Raw genomic sequence first — 22,582 nt, 5'->3', positions numbered from 1 at the left:
GGAAGTTCACAAGGGACAAGCACCATATCTCATTGTTGCCTAGAATCTCTCCCCTACCTTAAAGTTCTATGTCTCATTCATTCGCCTTACCTTGCCTCTCCTTTTCTAAGAGCATTCACAGTTGGGCTTGCAAATGCCATATGTAAGCATATTTTAGCATTAAGGCATTAAAAGTGAGCAACATCCGATCTTGTGAAATTGCAAAATTGTAAGCAAATTTTGGTATTGTGCTAAAGTGCCATCGTAAATGTATGATGGCACTGTAACGGTATTGTATCTTTTTTTTAATCAAATTTATTCTCTCTCTCTCTCTCTCTCTCTCCTATCCTGGGTTGTACCGACATGCCATTTTTGGCGTCGTGTTGGTGTCCGACACGTATCAGACACCGGAACCGGTATGATTCGCTGGACTCCGGTGCCCGAGCAGTGTCTTATTTTATTTTATTTTTTTCGCGTCTCTGACACGGCTTCGATGCGGCGCTGACACGTCCGACATGCTAGCAATAAAAAAGAAAAAAAGAAAATCACAGATTTTGACAAATGGACTTACCAATACCGTTGATCTTGTGATATACCCTAAAACAACAAGTTTGAGAACTCATTACTCATTAGACAGAAACCCACATATCAGATTCTCAAGTTCTCACTTCTCAACCCACTGCCGCCTCCCTCTAACCTCTGTCCGCTGCCGCTTCCCTATATCCCTCGCCAGAGCTAGATCGGGCCGATCTGCGAGCTCCATAGACTTCGACGTTGTGTCTTGTCCCTTCCGATCTCTCTCTCTCTCTCGGTATGGACAATAGGTCAGGTCTAACTTGTCTCTGTGTATGTGTGTGTGTGTGTGTGTGTGTGTGTTTTTTTTTTTTTCCTTGCAGATATTTGGGCCTTTGGCCATTTGGTTTGGGTGAATGGGTTACTTAAATACTCACGCGTTATGTTTATAACGCGTTTTGTTTTTTTTGTTTTTTGTTTAATCCCACTCTCACTGCCACTGTGTGAGAGTGGGATATAATATAATGTTGTTACTGCAATTATGTGCCATATATAATGTTGTTAGTTGTTACTGCCATATAATTTTTTTGATGAACTTGTTACTGCCATATAATATAATATTGTTACTGCTATAGTTTTATTTATTTATTGAAGTAAAATATTGTAGGTGATTTTACTAAAATGAATCCTGAAAGTGAAAAATCAACTGAGTCAACTACTTCTCTATGGAAATATGTTACTAAGTTAGAAAAAGCAGCTGGTGGTGGTGGGAATGTTATTTTCAGATGTAACTATTGTGAAAAAGTTTTTAAGGGGTCTTATTCAAGGGTGAAGGCACACTTGTTAAAACTGTCTAATTTTGAAATACAACCATGTGTTAAGGTTGGAGATGAGTATCTGAATGAAATGCAGAAATTAGAAAATGCGTATGAGGAATCTTCGCGTAAATTGAAGAAGCCTAATACAGTGTCTTTACCATTTGATTCTCCAACTAGTCCTAATTTGGGTCCTACTGAGAGTAGTACAGCTATAAGTCATCCATTTTTTAAGAAAAAAAGGGGTTGGGAATTCTCCTTTGGAGAGGGCTTTTAACAATCAATGTCGAGAACAATTAGATTTTCTTATTGCTAGGACATTTTATTCTAATGGTTTACCCTTTCACTTTGCTAAGAATCTGTATTGGGTAGAGATGATCAAATTTGCAGCTAATAATAATTTAGTGGGCTATGTTCCTCCGGGTTACAATAAATTAAGAACAACTTTGTTGCATAAAGAGAGGGTACATATTGAGAAATTGTTGAAGTCAATTAAAGACACTTCGAAAGAAAGGGTTTTAAGCATAGTAAGTGATGGGTGGACAGATGCACAAAAAAGGACACTTATCAATTCTGTGGCTACATTAGAGAAGGGGCCACTTTTTATCAAATCCATTGATGGTACCAAAGAGTACAAAGACAAGCACTTCATTTCTAGGTTGTTTCTAGAGGTCATTGGTGAGGTTGGGTCTCCTCATGTTGTCTAAATTATTACTGATAATGCATCTGTTATGAAGGTTGCAGGATCTATTGTTGAAGCTGAATATCCACATATATTTTGGTCACCTTGTGTTGTGCATACCCTCAATTTGGCCTTGAGGAATATATGTGCACCTAAGAACTCTTTGCAAAATGAGGTTCCATATAATGAATGTAACTGGATTACACAAGTTTCAAATGAGGCAACTTTCATTCGTATTTTCATCACAAATCATTCTATGAGATTAGCAATTTTTAATTCATTTTCCCCTTTGAAGTTACTTGATGTTACTGAAACACGATTTGCTTCAATAATTATCATGCTTAAAAGATTTTTTCAAGTAAAACAACATCTTCGAAATATGGTCATTAGTGAGGAATGAATGTCATATAGAGAAGATGATGTAGAAAAAGCTCAAACTGTGAGGGATTATGTTTTGAATGATTTGTGGTGGGACAAGGTTGCATATATTTTGAGATTCATAGGACCTATTTATGAGATGCTTTGAGTGGCTGGCACGGATGCACCTATTCTCCATAAGGTGTATGAAATGTGGGATTCCATGATAGAAAATGTGAAGAAAGAAATATACCAGAATGAAGGAAAGGAAGAATATCAGGAGTCTCCATTCTATGATGTTGTACACACTATACTCATTGAACAGTGGACTAAAAATTGCACACCACTTCATTGCCTAGCCCACTCCTTCAATCCGAAGTAATTTTTCTATCTCTTTAATCTTTTCTTTTATATTCTTTAGGCATTTCTAATTTGCTTTTAACTAGGTGTTATACTAATCAATGGATTGAGGAAGTCAAAGGTCGTGTTGCGCCACATAAGGATCCTGAACTTTCTACGGAGAGAAACAAATGTCTCAAAAGATTCTTTCCTGATCTTGATGATAGGAAGAATGTTACTATGGAGGTTGGTTTGTTTTCAGGAATTGGGGCTTATGATGATGATAACATGGATGATATGTGGGTCTTGGATCCAATGCTTTGGTGGACAAATTATGGGTCCAGGTTACCAATGCTTCAAACTTTAGCTCTAAAGCTTCTTGGACAACCTTGCTCATCATCATGTGCTGAGAGGAATTGGAGTACATATGGCTTCATCCATTTTATGAGGAGGAATAGAATTACTCCTAAGCGTGTTAAAGATTTAGTGTTTGTTCATTCTAATCTTCGCCTTCTTTCAAGAAGGAGGGAAGAGTACACTAAAGGAAACTCTAAGAAGTGGGACATTGATGGAGATACTTGGAATGAACCATTTGGAGGACTTGGGTTGCTTGAGATTGCTTATCTCACACTAGATGAGCCAGAGATGGAGATAAGTCTTGTTAAGAATGATGACTTTGATGATGATGATGTTGTTATTTTGTGATAATCTTGAAAGTTTAAAACTTGTTATCCTTTTTTGTTTTTCGTTTGATGTTGAACTTGTTGTTCTATGGTAATCTTGAAAGTTTAAAGCTTGGTTTCCTTTTATGTTTTAAGTTTGATGTTGAATGTAGCCTATTTAAACTTTTGGTTTGTACTCTAAACATTTTATGAGTATTATTGTACTACTTTGGGTGTTAGTTTACTTATTTGTAGTTCTTACATAATTTAAATTCTAGACATAAATGTATTTTATGTCTAAAAATATTAGAAATATAAATTTAATTAATTATTTAATTCTCATGTCCACGCCGTATCGTGTCCCTGTTTTTCAAAAATTGTCGTATCGCCATGTCTGTGTCCGTGCATCATAGCTTCTATCCCTCTTTTTTATTCTCAACTCTCTCTTTCTCATCTCTGTTTTGCTCTCCCCTCTTCAAGCCCAAGACCCATGGTGGACGGTAACACCATCACCTAGCCACCATGGCCAGAACACTGTCACAAGCCACCGTAACCAACCGCAAGCCACTGACCTAGCCACACCTCTCTGTCTTCTCTCTGTGGGTCTCTCAAGTCCAGCTCTCTCCTCTAGCTCTTGGGTCTCTCAAGTATGGTGTGGGTTGTGGCCCTTTCAAGTAGGTGTGGGTTGTGGGTCTCTATGACTTGCTCTCATCTCTCACTCTCTCTCTCTTTGTGTCGGTGGTTGGGTCTCCACACTAGTAAGAAGCAGAGGTTGTGGGCTGCGATCTGAGCCTTGAGTCTGGCCATGAATCTGGGTTTTATGATTTTGTGATTCTGGATATTTTTTCCTCTAGTGGTGGCTCGATTTGTTCATGGTGGCTGGGTTTTTTTTTTATGGTGGTGGTCGGATTTTTTTTCCTTTAGTGGTGGCTGGATTTGTTCATGGTGGCGAGAGAGAGAGGTTGAGAGAGAGATAGAGATAGAGGGGGGAGGAAGAGACACAAATTGGAAAGTGGAGAGATACTATTTTGGATATATATTTAAGTATGTAGATATATTATTTTAATGTTGTGTATAGGAATATAAAAGTTGGGTTGTTGGGTGTATCGTAAAATAGTATTGTATACTTGATAAAGTAGTTTTTTGAGATGGTAAAAGAGAATATGATAACATTTCTCATTGTGAATGCCCTAGCTTAATAATTATGACTGTGATGTGGCTAACTCCTAAATTAATTGATTATCTTTTAAACTTTAATTCATTTATAAGATAATTGAAATAAACTAAAAGCCTTATAATTTAGTTGATACATCTTGGTATTTCTTACGAAGATATCCAAAGTTTAAATCTTCTTTACGAAGATATCCAAAGTTTAAATCTTCTTTCCCATTATATTTAACTTTGTTATCTCTTATAACAATATTAAAGAATTAGAAGGAGGTCATTTCATTTTACATAATTCAAATATGAAAATTATTTTTTAATAGCTCCTACTCCAATAGAAATTCTTTATGTCTGAAATTACTAAAAAGGCTTTTTTTTTTTATTTGAATGTAAATAATTAAATCTAAGACATCACTTCAAAATTAAAACGAACACAAATAGATGGACTCCAATACAACATAGGATCAATTACTTGCTATTAAAGATTCCCCATCAAAAGAAAAAGAAAAAAAGAAAGTAGAATAAAGATAATGAAAAGAGGCCAAGTGCTCTATAGCATTTTTTACAAAAATGTTCAAGGTTCAATCTTTCCACACGACTATTGAATTATAAACAAGATAGAGAATGAAAAGAGGTTGAGAATTGAGATAGAGAGACTCATACAGTACTTAGTTTGTCTCCTATAATATTCATCTTCCATAGATACAATGAGAAATAGAAAAAGAGGTGGGAAGATGGAGCAATAATGACGAGAATAGAATGCAACCTTTATTCAATACTCTCGTATTGCAAAAACGTAGTATTCACTCCTCTCATTTGAATGGTAAATTTTATTAATTAAATTCATAATATTATCATTCGTACAAGAGGAATGAGTACTATGGAGCGACGCTTTAGTAATATAGAATAATTACTCACCTAATATGTTAAAAAACAAAGAATGTTATGTTTATTTAAAGCTTACCATTCCAAATTTAAAATAATAATAATAATTAAACATGACATTCTTTTAAAAGCAAGTCATTATTTTAAAGTTATCATGGTCTTTGAGTGGAATTTAGGGTGTACTTTTGGAGAAATTATATAGTCCTTATGGTGAACCACGTCACTTGTCCATCATTCCACTAAAAGACTCCCACTAGTTTAAAATTGCTGAGTTAGTAATCGGTTTTTGTTTTAAAAAAATTCTGACTCAGCAATTTTAAACATGTAGGAGTCTTTTAGTGGAATGATGAACCATGTCACTTGTCCATCAAAAGAACCTTATAATTTTTCATACTTTTGTGTTAGAATCTCATTCCCTCTCTTTTATGTGTGTCAGTGTGTGTTTGTATGTTTCTCAAAAGAAAAAGTTTTAGTAATTTTTAATTATTATTATTACTTGCGCAAGTGATGCTAGTTAGAACTTAGCTGTTTTTTTTTTTTTTTTTTTTTTATAAATTTTTTGAAACAGAAATTAGTTGTATTTAATCTCAAAACAAAGAAAAAGGACTTAGTTGTATTTCAAATTTTATTAAAATTAAGTAAAAAAAAGATTTTTGTGATTATTTATTACTATACCAAGCATTAATGTGTGGTACTCACTAATCACACGTGCCAAATTCACAGGAGCTACCTTTTTATAAATATACTCTATTATTTACCAATAAAGATGAAATATTCTAAGCATTTCTTTACATATATGGATCCAATAATTAAGAATTAGATTAGGCTATAGTTGAAATTCTATTTTGTATAAAAAAAAAAATAATTAAGAATTAAGGCCATTCAGAAATAAAAATAAAAACTAGGGACCAAACTACTTCCGTGCCTTGTTCAAATTTGATTCAGATATATGTCGCTATTAGATTTGATGTGGGAAAGGCCGGCTAACAGCGAGACAAAAGTGCGAATTGAGTGTGTGATTCAATCAAATTGACTTTATGCTCAACATATATTGTGTAGAAACAAACCCGTCTTCCGACAAAAATGTGGTGATGCAGCCAACGTTGGCCACCTAAGTTATAAGAGAAGCTAGAAGGTTCAACTTGGTCTCTCAAATTGACTTTAAGCTCTCACATATATATATTATAGATTCTAAAAACAATCTTCTCTTCCAGGCTAGCAATGTGGTTATACTTATACAATATGCACACAAAAATATTTAAATGCATTGTTAGTTGTTATAGTTCCGACTCTTCCGACAGTGTTTAATGTGATTAACATGAAGCCATAATTGCATTTCAGTAGTTTTTCTTTTTAATGAATATGAATGGTGGTTTTGATTAGGCCAAAATTGATACAAACCTCTCGGCCAAAAGACAAAAGACAAAAGCAAGGAAAACAAGTAAATATTGAAAAAAATTATTAAAAAAAAGAAGAAGAAGAAGTAAACATCAAAGAAATTTTATGGTTATGCTTCAAGAGATAACCGAGACCTCCCAACAAACGTAAGCTTAATTTTCCTCATAAATATTCTTATTATACCTCTTTATTGTTTATTGATAATAGACCTTATAAATACAACCAAATGTATATAAAAAAATAAATCAACGCCTAAATGGTCAGGATAGAAACAATTGCTATATTACATTCCTTCTAATTTGATAAGGTCATAAGGATAAAGACAATTGCTATTTGTACGGAACATTACTTCTCTGTAAGCCCAGTGTCCATAAAGCCCATCACCTTGTACAAGGCCCGGAACTCGTTGGGCCTCAAATCTTGGAGTATCATGCACGAATACATACTCTATCGGGTCCATGAACATGGTCCAAGTAAGCCTCATCACCTGACCAAAAATCCAGGAACCGCTACGAAGCCAGTTACGACATGGACAGTGATGGTGAGATCTTACTTAGACGGGGAATGCAATTTCCCGAGGAGATTAGTCCCAGGGAGCTCGGCAGAGCCTATGGAGTATCGCTGCCGGGCGGTCCCTCTAATGGTGGAACCAGTTCCAATGTCACTCTCACCACCTCCCACTCCCAACTAAACACCCACTTAAGGGTAATAGCATTGGACCTCTCTTCCCACTGACCACGAAAATAATCATAGCCCTTCCACTAACCTTGGGCTATAAATAAGAGATGAGAATTTGAGATTGTGGTTGGCATTTTTGGGGAGAAAAAACACTAGAAAAATTGAGAGGGTATTGAGAGAGAAAAAGATACATAGAGAAAGAAAGGGATTCCAAGAGGTCCAAGGAAGAAAGGAGGAGACGAGTATATTCGAGTGACCAAGTTTGAAACCCCCACAGTAGGAAACCCAAAACCCACAATTCAAATAAATTGTGAGCCCAAATAGAGTTTAAGCCCAACAACTACATTTTGGGTACACATAGTTATTAAATGAAGCTGTAATGGTGACTTTATAAATTAGATTATACTAGTCATTAACCCGTGCTGTGCGCAAATAGGTTTTATATAAATGTGATACATATATAACATATGCAAAATTAACTTGATTTCTTTTTCTTCTTTAGTTAATTAAATGCATTTTTCAAATGTTCTTTAAGATGTTACTATAAGTCGAAAATTATTCCAATCAAATGATGGTGCCTTATGCTAATCCGAAATAAAATTGATTTTGCAAAATTCAACATTAACATCTATTTGTCAAATCCCAATAATTGAGCAAAAGAATATTGCCAAAATCCTATTCATTAATTCCTTAACCTTCTTGAACTTCCACACTAACCAAGCAAAGGAAAAAAAAAGCACCTAAAATTTAGGAGTATGGACCATCTAGCCAAATTAAGTGCAAATTTAAAAAATAATTAACTTAAATTTTTAATAACATTAAATTTTCAAAAGTAGAAAAAATAATAATAAAACTTTAAAATATGACCTTAGACACCTATGCATTCACTTACAACAAAAGTAGTAAAAGTTACAAAGAATAATATGTCAAGCACATAATATTCCCATATTGACACAAGCCTTAGGCTAAGAAATCACTTTGCACATCCCCATCATATTTTTTGCAAGCACATCCACAACTTCCTTTCACTCTTTAGAGCATAAGGAATGTATCATCAAACTACATAAACTAATTAGGATGATAGTTTGATATCTACTGTAACAATGTGCAACTTAAGACTCTACTTTCTACACCACTTTGCACCTTCTAAAACACCAAAAATATCCAACTTCTTATAATGAATTTGTAATACCCCACATACTTTTATTTGAGGTTATTATTAAATTTTCTTTTAGATATAATTGATGGGCCATAGGTCTTCCTTTTTTATTAGTAACTGCAGCCCGCTACCTCACTAAGCCCACATCTCTAATATGAACTACAGGGTAAAGGAAGAGATAACTAGGGTTTTCATAGGAAGAGTTTTATCAAAGAGGCTAAGATGTGTTTTTCCTTGGAGTTTAGAGCACATATAATTGAAGAGGCAATCAAATTGTTCAAGGTATGATTTCTCACCGTTAGAAACAAAGAATTAAGGAGTTAGAATTCTATCATAGAAAACTTTAGTGATGTGTAGATTGTTGAATTGGTAATTTCTTAGATTACGATTTTACACTATTTAAATTATTCTTAAATCCTAGGTTGCCACTGTTCGGAATCTAGAACAAAAGCTGAAATTGTTAAACCCATGAATAAGGCTGGCATCACTTTAGTAGGTCTATAAGAACTTTTGGGTTGCTAATTCATACCGTAACATTAATTCTAACTTGCTAGATAATTTGCACCCGACCCCACCCATGTGCCACTAGTTAACTCTCACTTTTTGTCAAAGTCCAAGTTCTCTGATGGATGGATTAATGGCCTTGGTAGTTTTTGCCTAGACTTTGACTAGTCCAAACACAACGAACCATTTAGGTTCAACACGTCTACAACTTTTTTTTTAAAAGGCTAATGACAGGTTTAAGATTTCATACCAAAATCCTTATATTAAATTCTAAAGTGTTGCTATTGCATTCCTCATGGTTAAATGAGTTTCGATTAATGCAAGGATGTATTATTGATTAGAATACCATTGGTTAGAGAAACGTTAATTTAGTGTTGAAAGTGTTATTTGTTCAGCAAAATCTAATCCTAGTTAGTCCATTTATATAGTTCTATAAGCTTTATATTTTGTAGAAGATATTAAGTATATCTCCATGATTAATTATAGGTCCTATTTAAGAGTATTTTGAGACTTTTTGGAGGGTGTTTCAGCTTGACTTTTAGAGTGATTCAAGTGCTATAAGTAATTATGCATAGTATGCACACAAGTTTTGTTCTTTAGGTTCTTAAAAGTTAAGATTTTCAAAAGTTATATTTTTTTTAAGCTTACATTTTTAAAAGTTTATCAAAAAGCATTTTTACATCATTGAAAGAGAAACTTTGACTTTTAAAAAAAAAAAAAGTTTTAAAGAGAAATTTCGAATTTTAAATAACGTTTTGAATGTCCAAATCTCATTTAAAAGATGATTTCTAAACTAAACTATTTTCCGAAAATAATTGAGTTTCAAAGTAAATTTTCTAAAAAGGTTCTTTTTTTAAAAAAAATTTGTTAGAACCAAGTGATTTCAAAGTCATACTCCTATTTTCCAAATGGTATTTAAAATGTTTCTTTTAGCAAATTGAATTATTAGATTTACTCAAGAATTGTAATATAATTATATAAACTCCTCTGTTTCTATTCATTCCCCAAGTGAGTCAAGCATCCTTTGATTTATGTTCTATTTGATATTGTGATCGTTGATATGCCTTTGTATTTGGAATAAATGTTAATATCAAGTAAATTATTATATTTTGTATAAACTTTGTTTTTGTGACATGTCACTCAAAATAAGTGTTTTTCAGAATTGATCAGATATATATGTAAATCTGTTCACATGATTGTATGTGAGAACATGTGTTGATCCCTCACCAGCAGGGATTAGATGTTGGTATCCTCTCACAAGATTGTATGTGAGAATATGTGATGTGTATATGTGACATTGTGCTTGATCAATTATATGTATGTGATTTCAAATGATTTTAAGATGTGGTTACATATGTATTAAGTGATTCATTATATGTTTTGTGGAATAATTATTTTTGATATCATTGAATGAGTTTGTGAAAAATCAAAATACTCGTACTTTGCTTGACTCTATTCTGTTGTGTATTCTGTATAATTACTTACTAGATGTGTGGCTCACCCTATCAATTACTATTTTCAAATTAAAGTGTAGTTGGAAATATAGAACCTTTGGATCGCTTTGTAAGATGCAAGGTAGAGCGTAGAAGTTGTAGGCGACTTCAGTATTACTTGAAGACTTATAGAATTTTAGTTACCTTTATTTTGTAATTCACGTTTTAGATAGTGGAGATTATTTTCAATTTGTGGAGTTTAGATTTTTGTAAGAGGTTTTTGAGAGTATTGTTTCTTTGGAGTTTCAATTTTTTTTGGATTAATTATGTTTATTGAGTTATATAAGTTCAGCAAGTTAGTCATGCATCTAAATTCATGTTCCATGGATTTGGGTTGTGATAGAAGTTTAATGTAATCTCTTTTAAATTAAATCATTAAAATAATTTTATCAAAAAAATATTTAAAAAATAAAAAATACTTAAAAGGATAACGACTTTGTGAAAAATATTAAAACATTTTAAAACTCAAACTCAAACTTTTGCACTCACCAAGGAAAATCTAATATTGTTAGCACCTTCATTGAGCACTATCTTTGTGAAAATCTCAAACCATGAATCCGAGGTTGAGGTCGATTCTATAATAGCCTAAATAACCGTTGTGTACCTGAAAATACCAAACAAAAAAACTCAATCAGCCAAATTAACTCTTGTACATCTTTAGCTTTGTATCGTTCTTACCGTCAAAATTAATATCTCTAAAATTATGTTACTGGCTGGTGTCACATTATGTACATAAATATACTCTATTCTGTAGGATGGAAAGCTAATGCAGTCAAATTTTGTTATTTAAAGGTTGTTGACTTTATATCGGAAAGTTATAGTGATGAAATTTGGGACCCTAACATCAAAGATAGCAAAAGAGATTCAATTGTGTTCAGGTTGATTGGTGAGAAAACTGTGAGGGAAAAAAACTAAATTAAACATTCCCAAGAAATAAAGAAAGGCTTACACAAAACATAACCTACTTACAAAGAAACAAAACAAAGGCTCGCACAATCACATCTTGAACAATTTATCAAAAAAAACTGACTTAGGTAAATATCTAAGGGTGGGTTTGGATAGAGAGTTTTGTGTCCACGATTTGGTTTTCACGTTTTAGACCTTTTTATTATTATTTTTTTTCTTGCGTACGGGTTTCAACTAGGGGACAAGAGTACTGTTTACCACTGTGAAGTTACTGTTCATGCACAGTGGCGCACTGTTTAAGTACTGTTTCAGCCACTTTTTTATTAAAAATGGAATTCGCGGCACTATTTACACGTTTAAAAATTATTTTACTACAATGTTTTCAGTTTTCAGTTTTCAGCTGTATCTAAACGGACCCTAAATCTTCAACATCGAAACAAAGTTATAACTGAATACAAAAACTTAAGAGACTTGTGAACACATAGTACTAATAATCCGGATCATAGTCCATATGAATTATGAAACACTAAACGTAAAAATTTGATCCCAATTTGTGAACATAAAAAACTACAACTGAATGCAAGAACATAAAGGACTTATTAACACATAGTACTGATGATATGGAGATGTTGGAGTCGGGCTACACATTCCTAGGGACTATAGAATGCACTGCCATTGCCTTCTAACGAGGGAAATAAAGAAAGAAAAGAACAAAACACAATAAAAACAAATACAATCAATATATATATAAAAGCAGAGACCTCACGTGAGAGTGCATGAGGTTCTGCCACGTGGCACTCTAATATTACATTTAACATTTTTTTACCTTTTTTCATTAAGTTTTTTTTTAACCGTTACCCAATAGATCATAGTAACTCATTTTTACTATTATATAAATTTAGCATTTTTTTATCTCTTTTTATTATGTTATTTTTTACTGTTACCCAATAGATCATAGTAATTTTTTTTTACAGTCCTGCCATGTGGCATTCTAATATTGCATTTAACCATTTTTTTTATCTTTTTTTATTAAGTTTTTTTAACCGTTACCCAATAAATCATAGTAACTTATTTTTACTATTGTATAAATTTAGCATTTTTTACCTCTTTTTTAAAAGTGTTTTTACTGTTACCCAATAGATCATAGTAACTTCTTTTTACTATTATATAAAATATGGGTTGTTCTTGACAATTAGACCCATTAGACCAAAATTAATTCACTATAAAATAAACTACCTTTTAAAAGTAGACCAAATCTTATAAAAAACTAAAGTCAGTTCTTACCTTACACATTATAACCCAAGTTTGACCATTTTCACGTGTAAATCAAAGCAAAAACTTTAACCCTCTTACAAATTCTCTTCTTCCTTCCCCACATATAAGTGATACTTCTAGGAAAATCGCATCCTCATGAAATCATGTCTTCATTTTTCCCCAATTTCAATTCAATATGTTTTTGTGTATTAATAATTTTCTATGCAATTTATGCAAACAAATTCTCTGTCATCGATCAGTGCAACAAAAATATATATAAATCTTAAGATCCTTAAGGTTGCTGAAATAATTGACAAGTGCATATTTCTAAAATTTATAATAACAAAAAAAGTCTAATAAATATCATATATTATCTCACAAAATACCATTAACTTCATATTTTCTTTTAAAAAATTCAATGATAGGAACGGTAAAAAACATGATCCTATACAAGAAATTCCAAAAATACATGCAAAAAAAAAAAAAAAATTCATAGGAGGATTTATCTTTAAATATTTTGAAGACAATAGTAAAGATAAAATGCATTGAATGAGATCCTACGAAACAAGTTTGTTAATCATTTCAATTTATACTCATCATTTACGTAAAAAAATAATCATATATTATATTATTTACATTAAAAAAATAATACATATTAATTTCAAAGTTCATTGCAATATGTAAACTACTAAGGTATTGCAATAATAAGTAATATTGATACAAAAATAGGTTGGTATTACATTTTATGTGTACTTTGTGAAAGGAATGTCAAACCACAAACAAAATCATTTTGGTATGCAAAAATGTGAAACAAAAATAAATCTTTCTATCTCAAAGTTAGAGGCACTCACATTAACCACATACTCTCCAAATATTTATAACATATTTATCTCACTAAAACTAAAACTATAACTATATATATATATACACACACACACAATTGCAACTACTTCAGATACATGATTCAAATTGAAGTTTTTGATGCAACTATCAAAACAAATTTTGTGATATTTGATTGAGATGTCGAGAAAATCCTAATTGAATCTACAAAATATTTTGCTGAAAAATAAATTGAGGAACAACTTATTTAAATTATTGTAAAAATATTGATATTGGAGAACGAATTCCACGAGAAAAAAACATTAGGAAAAAAATGGATTTCTCTATTTTATTTGAATGAATTCAATTTAAAGGGTGGTTTTGAAAATTACATAGTTGCTAAGATTTTTGATGCACCTTCAAATGATCAAAAGGTATGGAAGAAAAAAAAAATACACAATTCAATATGCTATATTAATTCTTTTTGCTGCACTATTCCAAAATTAACAAAAACAAAAAATAAAAATATTTACAAAAAAGTGTAACATCATTGAAATTTAATATAAATGCAAATACTATGAAAAATCTTAGCGACAAAGTCCAAACTTTGTAAGAGCCAATTAAGAATCTCTCGATGCCAATTCATTAGTGATTAATACAAATGATGCAACAAAAGGAAAAAAAATAATGAAAGCTCAAAAATTGAACAAATATGGACAGACTAAACTTTAAATGTTGAAGATAGAGAAACTGATGATGATAACAAGCATCATCATACCTTAATAACAAAGGTTGAAGAAAAAAAAAAGATTTCGTAATGAAACTTTTTATTACATCATATAATAAAAATAAATAATATAGAATGAATTAATATGCTTTTATCAACCTTTATTATACAATATTACTCCAAATGGTTTTAATTATTACTCATTACTTGAACATAATAATTATAATAGATATATGTGAGCAATTTATAATTGTTACCTTTTATGATGAACTCATTACTAACAAAGTTTTATAATAAATATGCTATAATATATGTCTAATATTTTCCAAAAACAAATTTACATAAAACATTACAATAGTATCCGTGCATCGCACGGGAAACTTACTAGTTTTTCTAAATAGATAAGGATTAGCATTGCAAAACCTTCAAACCCACATTATAATATAGATGCTAAATTTACTGTGAGCTTGTCACGTTATTGTGCCATGTGATATTAAATTGCTAGCCAAGACAAACTTTCATCTAAAACTAAAACTTTTGTTTAAGGATTGTCATTATTCTCATTATATCACATGGCTGCAATAAAGCATTGTGAACGGGTCTCAAATTTCATCACGGTAATTTTATTATTTTGCAATTTGCCATTTGATTCATTGTTTCTTCACATGACAGACTTTCATTGGAGACAAATTGTATCAATATTGCGTTTACTTTGAGCCGCTCGTAGTGTGGTTCACGTAGGTTTGGGAAGAGTAGAGGTGCATGTTTAGGGTTTTCCTTTGTTTTATTTATTGAGGAGGAAAGAGAAACTCCTAGCAGGAGTCTTTCTCTCTCTCTCTCTCTCTTTTTTTTCTTAATCCTAACTTTAAAAAAATAATAATAATAATAGTGCTGTGTAAAAATGTGAGAGCTCTAAAAAAAAGTCAAAGGCTTCGGTTATATATATAAATTATCAACGTTTGAGTTTGAGATTAAGTTGGATTTGTTAGAGAGATAGAGTTTCACTCCTTGTTAAGTTTGGATTAAACAAAAATTATTTTGTTTTAAAAAAATGATAATGATGAGTTTGTGTTTAAGTTAGACTTGTTAGAGAGATAGAGTTTCACCCCTTGTTAAGTTTAGACTAAACAAAAATAATTTTGTTTAAATAATGCTAACGTGGAAAAATGTGAGAGTTTTAAAGGCTTCGTATATAGATTATATATATATATATATATATATATATATAGACTATTCATTTTGATAGGCCAAAAAACGTATTGACCCCTTGTGATGGATTAATTGATTAATTGATTAATTAGCCAAATTATTAATTAATCAAATTAACATGCAAAGCGCGTGGTAACATAAACAATTCACCAATTAAACTAAGTATGCAGCGGAAATTAGATGACACGGTGATTTGTTTACGAATGGGAAAAACCTACACTGCAAAAATCTCACTGGGTGATTTTAAGGTCACCATTCCTGAAATTTCACTATTATCACAACAAGCGGTTACAAGTAAAGGAATCTCAAATACCTTACCAACCTATAGTTGAACCCTTACCCCAATACCCAATTGGACTTGTTCTGTAGTACAATTTCTCCTTTCAATGTACGGCTCCCAAGTACGTGACTAACCAATTGTGTGAATCCCAGTACGCGACTTCAATCACCAACTAGAGAAAATTGTTGGTTGCAAAGTTCTTCAATTCATCCACACGATAAAGATCAAGAAGATGCTTAGTTACAAAACCCTACAGTGCACATTACACAGCAACTTCTTCACAAGAGAGATGAACTAGGGCAAGAACTTTGTCTCTGGTCACAACTTGCTTGAACAAGGATTTCTCAATGCTTGTGCAACTTATGAACACTTTGACGGCCCTTAAAATAATCATTTTATATGTCTAGGGTTAGGAGAAAAGAAGACCCAAAGACACATCCACGGATTCCAAGAAAATTAGATCAGGATTCTGAAATTTGTAATTCTCGACAGATAGAAGCTGTCAAGCACCTGTCGAGAAGCTGTCGAGCCTCGGGGCTGGAACAACTCTTTAAACCTCGACACATGCTAGCTGTCGAGCTTTGATGAACTTGCACTTTTTAGCTTGTTTATTGGACAAACTTGATGACATCAACACTTGATCTCGAAACACATTTTCTTGAAGTATTAAACACATCCTAAATCTACCCAATTACAAGTAAAGTGCGTTTTGTCAAAAGATTAGCCAATTACATAAAAGAATGACATATGTTCTAAACAAGTCAAACGCATATGTCCTAACAATCTCCCCCTTTGGCAATCCATGACAAAACCACAACAAACAAATGAACATATGAGAGAAGTCATAAATCACTCAACTCATATTCACTTGTTGAATACAATAAAATCTACCCTAACACAAACTCTTGAAAAATTTTGTAAGAAGAGAGTTTATGGCAAGTAGACTTTGACAACCTGTATTTCTGAAACACTTTAAACAAAACTCATCAAGGCATCTTAGTGTGAAACAGAAATAATAGATTGCATACAAGTAATAAGAATCATGTGTATAAAGATAGAAAAGAAACAACACATGTAAGGGTACGTGAAAAAAAATACATCAACATATAAAAAGAATAAGTCCAAAATGTATGTCATGCATGGTCACAAGACCTCATGTACAAGAAAAAAATGTATCTAAAGTAGAGAAAAGAAAAAGATACAAGTAATCCTCATTACATCCCTCAACAACAACACTCCCCCTATCAAAAATGTCCTCTACAAGCTTTCACCCTAAGTATGACTACTCTCATAACCCAAAACTACTCTCCTTTTTTGTCACGAGTGACAAAGGGTAGAGTGTCAAGTAGACATCTCATCAATAGAGTTAGCATCTCCATCATCATCATCCGAAGCATCATCGTCATCACCATCATCATCCTCAGACTCGGAAGCCGTAGGAGGTGGTGGAGGAGAAACCTCAGGAGCAAAACTAGCCATGGTCGCCTGTCGCTGAGCAATGTGACCAACACGAACATTCACTTGATACAACTTTGTAGAGAGTGTATCTAGGTGAGCATCCATACGCTGAAGCTGTGCCATGATGTCTCCTAGTGACACATTGCTCGTAGAAGAGGAGGGAATAGATGAGGCTCGAGTAGATCTAGATGGAGCCGGACGGGAGGAAGGAGCTACTGAATCCGTCTGTCGTGACCTAAACTGCGCCTCACTACGTTTTATGGTAGCGGCGTCTATGGCACACATGGCATGAAAGGGGTCGGACACGGGAAAAGGGACGGAAAAATGGCGTAAAATCCTCGTGATAGCGGAAGGAAAGAGGAGCTTATCACGAGTAGCCGTATCCTTATGCACATCTATAATAGAAGTAATGTAATGTGAAGGAAAATCAATGGAAAGATCCTCAAGAAGGGATAACAGAAAACAAGCACGAGGCTTTGTGATAGGGTTGTAGTGAGAGAGAGGATACAAAACAAATGTCATCACCATGTTCAAGAAACGAGGACCTTTAACAAAAGGCCGACATGATGTAAACTGACACTCACCCCAAACAACTAGGTTCTCATAGAAAGTAGAGATCATCTCGTCTTTGGACACAGTCCGTAGACGCTCATAACTGGGGTAGTCAAGATGCGCAACCCTCGGAATATGAAGCACATCGGATACCAATTTCGGTGTGACTACTATGCGCGTACCTCGAACGCGAGTGTGAAAGAGAGGTACTGAAGTATCAATTCCATGCATGTTGGAGTAGAACTCCTGGATTAGCACAGAAGGACATGTGACCGAGACTTCACACAATGACTCCCATTCCCATTAGTGAATGACATTGGGAAGGTAAGTGTCGGCGAAGTCCGCCAGAATAACTTGGCGTTCCAAATGAACACCTCGTTTAGAAAAGTTCTCCGAGAAGTCCTTTTAGGTATCCTCATCACGGAACCGAACAGAGGAGGGAGTATGATCAGAAGACGAAGAGGCCCTAGAACGAAGAAGAATCTGATACGGAACAGACTTACGTTTTGGTGCCATAGACATTACTAACGTAAACAGAAAGAAAGGGGGAAAGAAAGAAACACTCAGAGAAGTCCCAAAACAATTCAAATATAACAAGTATATTGAAAAGAGAGAACATATGCATGGGAAATGCATGAACATGTGACATGCAATATGAAAAGCATCATGGGCTCAGCCAAATCCAAACCTACCAGTACACAAATAGTTTGCACACATCTAAATGCATGAGAACACTGTTAAAATGCGAATGTGATGTAATGCATGGAGTTTTTAAGATCAAATCTATAAAACCTATCCCAAAAATTGCAACAATAACTCATCAATTTTGAAAAACCCCAAAATTTTTCAAGAACCCCAAAATCTAGGTTTCAAAACATGAAATGCATGTAAATGAAGAAGATTAGAAGCTTACCAAGTGAAGGAAAGCTTGAAAAAAACTTGAAGAAACCTTGGGTAAAGGTTTGGAATGAGAGAGAGAGAGGTTTGGGAGGTGGAGAGACAGAGCTATCGAGAGAGATATCGAGAGAAATGAGAAACCGGATCACACAGAACCTTTAAATAAAGGTTCAGTAAATTTCGACAGATACAGGTGTCGAGAGGTGTCAAGTCATCTATCGAGGAATGTGTCGAGAAAAACAACGTCGATAGATAGAGCTATCGAGAAGGTGTCGAGGAACAAAGCAAAGACACGAGAACAGAAGCTCGATTGATCCACTAGGTGTCGAGAAGCTATCGAGAAGCTGTCGAGAGGACAGAAGTTTTCTCAATCGATCCACCAGGTGTCGAGAAGATGTCGAGATTGCGACAAGAAAAAGCTAAGAAGCTCGACAGACAGCCAGGTATCGAGGAGGTGTCGAGCCAGCTTTTAAAAGCAGTTTTTCGAGAAGGGAAAAACACAGACATAAATGCAATCACGCATGCAACTCAACCAATGATCCTTTCAACATATTAGACTCTCAAAATCATCTCTCAACAACAATTTTAAGCACATAGATCCCAAAACACACACACACACACACACTAAACAAGTCTAACCGATTTTATATTTCAAAAACAAGTTAAGACAGTTTAGTGAGTATTCATCAACACATGTAAACCTTGTGATGACCAAATCACATTGTACCTGCACATGTATCAAAAGTAGCAAAGAATATTGCGTGTTGTGTGTGAAAACATTACAAGATTGCATAAGTTATGATGATTTGAGATATGAGAAAATCACTTTAACTCACACACAATAATAACTATTTGATGGGGACTATCACCTTCGAGGTACATCCTATAACTCCCACATCTCCTAGAAAACACGCTTGCAATCTTATTTTAAAGCATTTTATTCTTTTTGCTTTTATTTCTTTGCATATTTTCTTGTATTAAGCAAACCATGCATGGGTATATAAAGGAGAGAAAAGAAATATCCAATTATGTTAAGCTTTTTGACATTGCACTTTTGCTATGCCGAAGCATACAGATTTCATTTCATGATTGGTAGGCAACAGTGGTGAGATGGTTATTTATGCCTTTCTCTTAGGATTTTCTAGTCCTTCCCATAAAAAAGAGTGATATGAGTGTTAAGTACAAAAGATCACTTAACCTTACTCATCACAAATAAAGAGCCACAAAGCTCACTTGCTTAGTTGTGCATAGAGATGCTCATCTAAGCTACAAACGATACAAAGTTTAGAAAACTTTGTTTCAATGGCCATTTTAAGGTTCACAAGAATCAATGTACACATACACATACTGTTTTTGTATTTTTTCAATTTTTTATTTTTATTTTTATTTGAAAACCAAAATAAAACAAAAACTGAAAGTAAGCAAACAAAAACATGTTAATCAAAGTAAAACAATGCATAATATTAGATTGACTCAAAAACAGTAAAGAAAAACATACAAGTAATGCAAAAACAAAAACAAGAAGGGGAGAAAGAGAAAAAGTGATTAAATCACTTGGAACCTTTTTCCTTCCACACCTTGGAAGAACCTTTCCTTTTTGCAAACCCTTGAACTGGTGATGAGGGGGAGAATTGAAACCATTCAAGTTTGAAAGGAACACGAGGGCATTAAGAAGATCTCTAAGAGGAGCAAGAGAGGTTTGAAGCTGATTCTGGATCCCAGATGCTATCATACCATTACTCTGTTGAGTGGCTAACCACTTATAGCAATTTGGTCGAGTATGATCAGCAATACCACAATGATGACAGAGATGCTGTTTCTTCTATTTAGGCTGTTGAGAGTTAGCCTTTTTAGCCCTAGGGTTTTTAGTTTCCTTCTTCTCAAGCTTAGGGGGTGCTCCTAAGATGGATTTACCCTTGTCTAGGTTCTTACTGGTTAATTCAGTTTTAACATCATTGTTCTTAATTTTAATGTTATTAGCAGGAGGAACATAAACAGTAGTACTAGCAGAAGCAATATTAGAAGAAGAGAAATCATATCCCAAACCGGTTCGATCAGAAGCAGATTTTTGAATGCTTAGCATCTCATCCAGCTTCGCACTTGATGTCCTTTCCAATTGAGCTCTAACTTGAAACAGCTCCACTTCAAGCTTCTTGGTCTTCTTAGCCAAGAAATTGTTCTCGAATCTCAATGCCCTAATGGTCTGATTGGCTTCATCAAACTTAGTGTAAAGCTCCTCACGGTCAAGTTCCACATCACTAAGCTTCTTGGTGGCCAGCCTATAGAGTTTTTCATGGTTCTCAGAAAGCTTGTATAGTTTCTCATAGGTTGTATGGATATCATCTTGATCATCCATCTTTTCAAACTTAGCATCCACCAATTCTTCTTCTTCATCTTCATCTTCTACAATCCCTTCAGTAGGATTAATAGTGGCAGTGAAGGCATTCAAGATTCTGTCATCCTCATTGTTGGAATCATCCTTAGGCTTAGTGTCGCTCAAGGTAGCAGTAAGTGCCTTGCTCTTCCCAATGCTCTTAAGATATGTGGGACACTCTTGTTTCATGTGACCGAAGTCTTGACACCCAAAGCACTTAGATCCTGCGGGAACAGTATACTGACTGCCATCCCTAGCATCCTTCTTCCCTTTATCTTGGCTCTTGAACTGAGAAGAACTGGATTGCCTACGGTCCTTGTCGAAGCCTTTTTCATTGGCATTTTTCATGAATTTCTTAAATTTCCTGGTGATGTAGGACTTCATCTTAAAATCTTCATCATTTGATGACTCATCTGTCTCACTGCTCTTGGCTCTTGCCTTTACCCGACTTGCCAATTCTTGTCAACCTTAGCTCGTAGGTTTGTAGATTACCAACCAGCTCAATCAGAGGAATCTTGTTAATATCCTTTGATTCCTCTATCGCTGTGATCTTGGCATGAAATCTCTCGGGCAGAAATCTGAGCAATTTTCTCACAATCTTGGGTTCAGGAATGGTTTCCCCAAGATTGAAAGCTGAGTTCACTATGTCCTTAAGCTTGGCATAGAACTTATTGAACGACTCATCCTCCTCCATCTTGATTTCTTCGAAACTTGTAGTGAGCCTTTGTAGCTTCAAATCTTTGACAGCTTTTGTTCCCTCATAGCTTGTCTAGAGGTTGGTCCATGCTTTCTTAGCAGTTTCAGTGGAAGATATCTTCTTGAACTCCTCATTAGTGACCGCACTGAAGAAAGCATTCAATGCTCTATTGTTGAAGTTTGCCGCCTTGATCTTAGCATCATCCCAATTGGCCGGCGCTTCTGTAGGCTTGGTCCAGCCTATCTCCACAGCTTGCCACACCTTTTCATCTAGAAACTGCAAGAAAACTCTCATGTGTACTGTCCAGTATGCATAGTTAGTACCATTAAACAATGGAGGTATAATAAGAGATTGACCTCTATCCATGACAAACAGCGGTCAACGGATCACACACAAAGATTAACCCTAATCAGAGGGTGCCTGCTCTGATACCACTTGATAGGCCAAAAAACGTATTGACTCCTTGTGATGGATTAATTGATTAATTAGTCAAGTTATTAATTAATCAAATTAGCATGCAAAGCGCGTGATAGCATAAACAAATCACCAATTAAACTAAGTATGCAACGGAAATTAAATGACACGGTGATTTGTTTACGAATGGGGAAAACCTACACGGCAAAAAACACATCGGGTGATTTTAAGGTCACCACTCTCGAAATTTCACTATTATCACAACAAGCGGTAACAAGTAAAGGAATCCCAAGTACCTTACCAACCTACAGTTGAACCCTTACCCCAATACCTAATTGGACTTGTTCTGTAGTGACAATTTCTCATT

Source organism: Castanea sativa, chromosome 5 (assembly GCF_040712315.1).
Source record: "Castanea sativa cultivar Marrone di Chiusa Pesio chromosome 5, ASM4071231v1".
NCBI lineage: Eukaryota > Viridiplantae > Streptophyta > Magnoliopsida > Fagales > Fagaceae > Castanea > Castanea sativa.
Note: the sequence above shows the minus strand (reverse complement) of the source record.